Genomic DNA, 6,470 nt, shown 5'->3' on the forward strand with positions numbered 1-6,470 from the left:
AATCTGCCAGCTGAGGACTGGACTTGTGAAAATTTAATTACTTAGTAGATATGTGGGTGGTTTGCTTAAGAAAAGACTCAGTGGTCAGTAGTTGAAGGCATAGGAGAGAGAGTTCTGTGAAAAACAAATGGTTGTGAGAGAATCCGAACTTTGCGGGGAGAGCAGTAGGTTTAGGAAGAGGCATGAGAAGGGTTGACGGATGCAGGTCCGGATGCCGCATGGAATCGTCAGTTGAAGAAGCGTTGAAGGCAGCAGAGCTGGCTCCAGACACGTGGAGCTCAGGGGAGACTTTAGAGCAGGGAAGTTGTCAGCAGAATTTTGGAAGTCACTCACTTGCATCTTGAGTGGCAGCAGTAAGGTCAGTTCCAATCCGGGACTATGGAAACTGAAGCCCAAACAGAAAGCATGTTACTTTCTCTGTGGCTGGAATTGCTCTAAGGAAGATGTTGGTTTGTTATATAAAACCAGAAACAATTCTAAAAGACACACATTTGCCTTTTTTTTTTCTTTCGGACTGTTTTGTACCCAAAGATCTTTTGTACCCAAAGATTTTTTGCCATTGTAACAAAATATGTGGGGTACTTTAAGTGAAAGATTGAAATCATAGTTGTGGAGAGGATACAGTGGCGAAGAGGGGAGCCCAAGCAAGGCATAGAAGGTTTGAAGTGTCCAGAAATCCACAGGAAGTCTTTAAGAAAAACCACTTGGTCTCCTGGGTGGTGACAGCGGAAACTGGCTCAACCTCTATTTACTGAGTGCCTATAAATATTATAATTTTTTCAACAACTTTTTAAAAGGATCTATGTATCTGAGATTAAAATAAGAAGTGAATGAGACATGGCAACATGGTCTAGCGGCAACATGGTCTAGCAGCAACATTAAACTTGTAAATCATAAATGCCAACCAGGTGTCATGCTAAAAAATATGCACAAGCTACTCAGGTACATTTATTTATTTATTTATTTATTTATTTATTATTTTCCCCCTCAGATCTTTTTTGGAGTATAATTGCTTTACAGTGTTGTGCAGTTTCCACTGTACAACAAAATGAATCAGCTGTATTTACACATATATCCCCATATCCCCTCCCTCTTGAGCCTCCCTCCCCTCCTCCCTATCCCACCTGTCTAGATCACCAATCATCAAGTTGATCTCCCTATGTTTTGCAGCAGCTTCCCACTAGCTATCTATGTTACATTTGGTAGTGTATATATGTCAATGCTACTCTCTCACTTCGTCCCAGCTCCGCCCCGCCCACTCCCCCCCCCCGCCCACCCCTCGCCTGCCATGGGGTCTTTAAGACCATTCTCTACGTATGCGTCTTTTCTCTTGTCCTGCCTCTAGGTTCATCAGTACCGTTTTGTTTTTGTTTTAGTATATATATGCATTAGTATACAGTATTTGTTTTTCTCTTTCTGGCTTACTTCACTCTGTATGACAGATTGTAGGTCCATCCACCTAACTACAAATAACTCAATTTTGTTCCTTTTTATGGCTGGGTATGCACGTACATTTATATCTGGAGGAAGAGGTTAGGAGATTAGCAAAAAGATTTATAAATGAGATGACTTTAAGTCTCAAAAGATGAGTAGGTGTTTGCCTAATGAATGGGATGAGGCAGGAGGGATGGGGAATGATGCCGGCAAAGGCAGCCTATTTAAGAAGGTGAACATGTTCTTAGTATCAACAAAACATAGGGTTAAAGGGAAGAGACACACGGAAATAAAGCTGGAATGTCAGGCAGTCTCAAGATTACAAACTAGCATGCTTGCAAGTGTCCATGGTTAAATTTTCAGGAATTTGTTGTTAAACAGCCATTGTAAGCACTTAAATTATGTAAACTTACACTTAAATACATTATATTGCAAGCAAGGATTAAATACTCAAAGTGGATCGCTTCCTAATTTATTTAGCTACATTTTACTATGACATGTTTTTGAGGATATTTACGTTTATTGTCTCTATATGGTGTATATACTATTTAACAATCTGGTACTGGCCGTTTCTTCCCTGCTTCCTTGTACTCAGTGACATCACAGTGGTAGTTTGAAACCAGTTATGACGAGAGTGTAGGTGGTTGTTCGCCAAGACTACAAATCGGGGCTCCCCCCACCCAGCTAGTTGTTGAATATCTACTGGCCTTGTCACTGGGCTTATGTATCATGCAAATGAGCTTGAGCGTTTTCATGGGGGAAAGAACCATCAGATCTGACTTAGGTGAAGGAGAAGCAGAGGGTCAGAATGACTCACGAGTTTGACTTGCGTAACAGAGGTTGCACCAATTATTGTAAGGGGACCATTAGTGGGGAGGTACATTAAGGCGTTTTGAAAGATAATAGTGTTTGGACTTATTGCATTTGGGAGGGCCACCACAGTCCATCCTGGTCTTTTGGTTTTATGCATCCAGAGCTCAAGAGAAAAATCTGGAATGAAGGAAACTACTTGAATCATCTGCGTGCAGATACCAGTTAAAACTAGGAGCCTGGGTGAAGTTGCTCAAGGTGAATGAGTAAGTTGCATGAGAAGAGTGCCAAGGACAAAACAGAGAAATATTAGCAATACACAGTTGGTGAGGAGATGATGTGGCATGGTCAGGGACACCTGGGATTAAAGAATGTCAGAACAAAGCTCCTGATCTTGATGGTCCTTTGAGAGAGGGAGGTTGGCATATAAACTGAGAATTTCCAAGTAGTAGGTTCTATCAAAAAGGCCTGGGGACTTCCCTGGTGGTCCAGTGGTTAAGAATCCACCTTCCAATGTGGGGAATGTGGGTTTGATCCCTGGTCAGGGAACTAAGATCCCGCATGCTGTGGGGCAACTAAGCCTGCGTGCTGCAAATACTGAGCCCATGCACTCTAGATCCTGTGAACCACAACCAGAGAGGAGCCCGCTCGCTGCAAGGAAAGATCTCACATACCGCATGATGATCCCATATGCTGCAACTAAGCCAAATCAATTAAAAAAAAATATAGCCTGAGCAGAAGGCTGTTTGTGAAAGAGCACAGAGGACCTACCGACAAAATTCTTGGAGCCAGAGTTGAGGATGAGTCAGGAAAGGCTTCAGTGAGAAGCTGAAATTTGAGCTTCTTTTCTGGTAGAAGATTATTTGTCAGTAAAAATATGAAAGCTCAAGAAAATAGGGAGGATAGTTTCTACAAAACACGAATTTGGTTTAAAAAAATTACCTGCATTTTTCTGGGCATATTCTGTAAATGTACCAAAGCATCATATTTTTTTCAGCAAGTTATGCATATTACATGATTGTGGTTCTAAACTAAAAAGTGACTTTAGGTCTGTAAAGAAAGGGGATCTTAAAAAGGTATATCTAAATTCCATCCATCTTCCTTCCTTCAGAAAATGAGTTCCTTAGTTGTTTGTTTTTTTTAACAGTTTCAAATGTAATGAAAATTCAACATAGCCCCTTTGGGCACTGCCTTGGGAATGGTTATGTCACAGGTAATGTTCTCCTTGCTCGATATCTCCATGCTTTATAAAGTTCAGCCTTGCCCAAAGCTCTTTTCCTCCTCTCCTCCTCACAGACCTTTCTATTGGCTGCTCAGAGAACAGCAACCCGTGTAGATTTGTGTCTGGAAATATGTCTAAGCTCAACAGATGCTGCAAAAGCAAATGTATTCTATGGTCTCATTAGCCTTTCTCTCCATTGGCATTAGCCTTTTCCCCTTCCATTGCCTGTGCTGAGATTGTTTAGAGGGGTCATGTCGCGTTTAAATCAACGCAGGAGTTCCAGAGGATAGGCACTCAGGGTCTGCTGGCTGTTCAGGCATTTTCCATGTCACTGAATACATGGTATGGAGTGGTTTTGGGAGAAAAAGAAAAGAACTTTGGGGGGAAAATAGAAAAGAACAGTAAAGGAATTAACAATGTACTAGTATATACTAAATCTCACTGCTTCAAACTCATTTGGAATTTATGATGCTAACCTCTGCAAAGCTAGATTAAACTTTAAGACAGCTTTTCTAGTCTTTAGATAGTGAAGTTTCCTCCCCCTCCCTTTTCCTAGCCATTGAACATTGGAAAGGATACCATACAGCTAACATTCCAGTTTGGGATCTTGAGCTTAGGAAGTTCCAATCCAATTCAATTTCAGAAGCCTACACACTTCCTTGCCTCCACTTTCCTTCTTAAACCTTCATGAATTGTGCCCTCCAGTTTCTCACTGGACTATGTTTTGTGCATATAAAACCACAAGAGAAACGGTAGTGTCTCCTACGTGTCATTGTTCTAAATGTGCTGTGCCTCATCCTTATACTTTATTAAATAGGTTTATGTTATGACGTTTGACAGGTGAGGAAACCTCAGGGAGGTTGAGTAAATGGCTCAGTCACAGGGCTAGTAAATGGTGGGCCAGGACTTAAACGCAAGCTCTAGAGTCTCTAAGTATATGTACTGGCTCCACAGAAATACCATGAATCTCCAGACACACTTATCACGTTTTATTATAATTATGTGTAACCCTAGAAAGCTCTCATGGGCAGGAGCCCTTTCCTCCTCTCTCTAAACCTCACGCCTAGCAGTGTCTGGGCAGCATGGGCGCCTGAGGAGGCCCCCTGCTGCTACCCTCTAAGAACGCACACCAGCACCAGCCACTATGGCACACAGATGGTTCCCGGAGTTTTGGTTTGTAAAGGATTTTTGTTTGGTATGAAAGATAACTCCTGGATTATATTTTATTTCCCTGTAGGATATTAATCTGTTTTGGATCTGTGTCAGGGGCCCCGGAGACCACCCCCAGGTTTGACGATTTGTTAGGACTCAGCATACAGCTGTACCCACAACTATTACTTATTACAGTGAAAGGATACAAAGCAAAATCAGGAAAAGAAAAAGGCACACCAAGTGACGTCCAGGGAAACTAGGCGTGCACTTCTAAGAATCCTCTCCTAGTAGTCATCCAAGTTGAGCTTAATTCCCCCAGCAAGGCATTGTGACAGCACATGTGAAACGTCCACCAGGGAGGCTTGTCAGAGACTCAGTGCCCAGAGTGTGTATTGGGAGTGGCCACTTGGGCAGTCTCTGCTTGGCATCTACCAAAATTCCAGACGAGTAGAAGGAAAGCATTTGTCCAGCACAAACCGTATCGTTTGTGTGATTTAGGCCCCGTGAGCCACTGATCAGTTCTGGAATTGTTGCAGGAAGGGGGACCCCTTCCAAGGCCTGAGAGTGGGCTCTTACTTACCACTCAGAAATGAATTGTCCGAGGAGACACTCGTGCTGAGAGCCAGAGACTTTATTGGGAAGGGGCGCCCAGGCGGAAAGGAGCAGCATAAGGGAACCCAGAACTGCTTTGCCAGGTGGCTGGCAGTCACAGGTTTTACGGTGATGGGGTTAGTTTCTGGGTCGTCTCTGGCCAATCATCCTGACTCAGGGTCCTTCCCAGTGTTGGACACACCTCTCAGCCAAGATGGATTCCAGCGGTGAGAGTTTCGTGGAGGTAGGCAGGGCCTATCGTCTCCTCCCTCCTCCTTTTGGCCCCTCCCAAGTTCTTCCGGGTTAGTTTTACCAGACATACTGTGGGCTGGCATGTCCTCCCTCCTTTTGGCCCCTCCTGAATTTTCCCGGTTAGTTTTTGGGGGCAGCACCGCATCCTATATAGGGACCTCCTGTAGTGAGACGATTCAGGCAGCAGTCATCACTGTGTCTGACAGAGGTGGGCGGTTTCAGTCCACAGCTACCCGACCAGAACAGTGGGACATTCCTAACATCCAAGTTCCCAGACACCAGCCAAGGGCGAGACTTGTGAACAGGTCTGAGGATAAGCAGTCATCTGCTATGCTAACTCTTTTCAGCACAGAAATTTTATCCCAACATTCTTCAATACTAGTAAATGTTTCTTGAATTGTCCTTTGAACCAGATTTACCAACTGCTCGTTCCCTTATTGAGTTAAAGAAATCCTGACTCATGCTCATTATATATATATATATAAACATATAAATATATATATTTATTTCTGTGTGTGATGTTGTCAATTTAAAGAAGTTTTACTTTGACAGACATAACCTAAACAGGCTAAATAAAGTCGTCAAACTTAAAAGCTAAAAGACACCAATTCAATATTAAGGCTGATTACTGCACAAGCTTATTTTAGTTATTAAAAAAAACTTTATATTTCCATTTCGTATTTTCTTACTATCTCTACATTTTAGAAAGCCCTCTGATTTAGCTGGGAATCATTTGGCAATTTGTACTTAAGGCACATAGTAATAAAAAAGGAATGTTTCTGCAGGTAGGTGATAATATACAAAGATTCATTTCCTCTTTGGAATATGAAACCAGAATATGAAAATACTACATTACTGCTTAAGATGAAATTCCTCCATTTAACTATATGACATATAAGTCAAAATTTAAAAATGACATATACCCTTTATATACCTGTAAAGGTTTGAGCCCTTAAAAAAGAATAACCTTGATTTTAAGTTCAAATATAACATGCAGAATATAATATAT

The sequence above is a fragment of the Hippopotamus amphibius genome, chromosome 10 (genome assembly GCF_030028045.1).
Source record: "Hippopotamus amphibius kiboko isolate mHipAmp2 chromosome 10, mHipAmp2.hap2, whole genome shotgun sequence".
NCBI lineage: Eukaryota > Metazoa > Chordata > Mammalia > Artiodactyla > Hippopotamidae > Hippopotamus > Hippopotamus amphibius.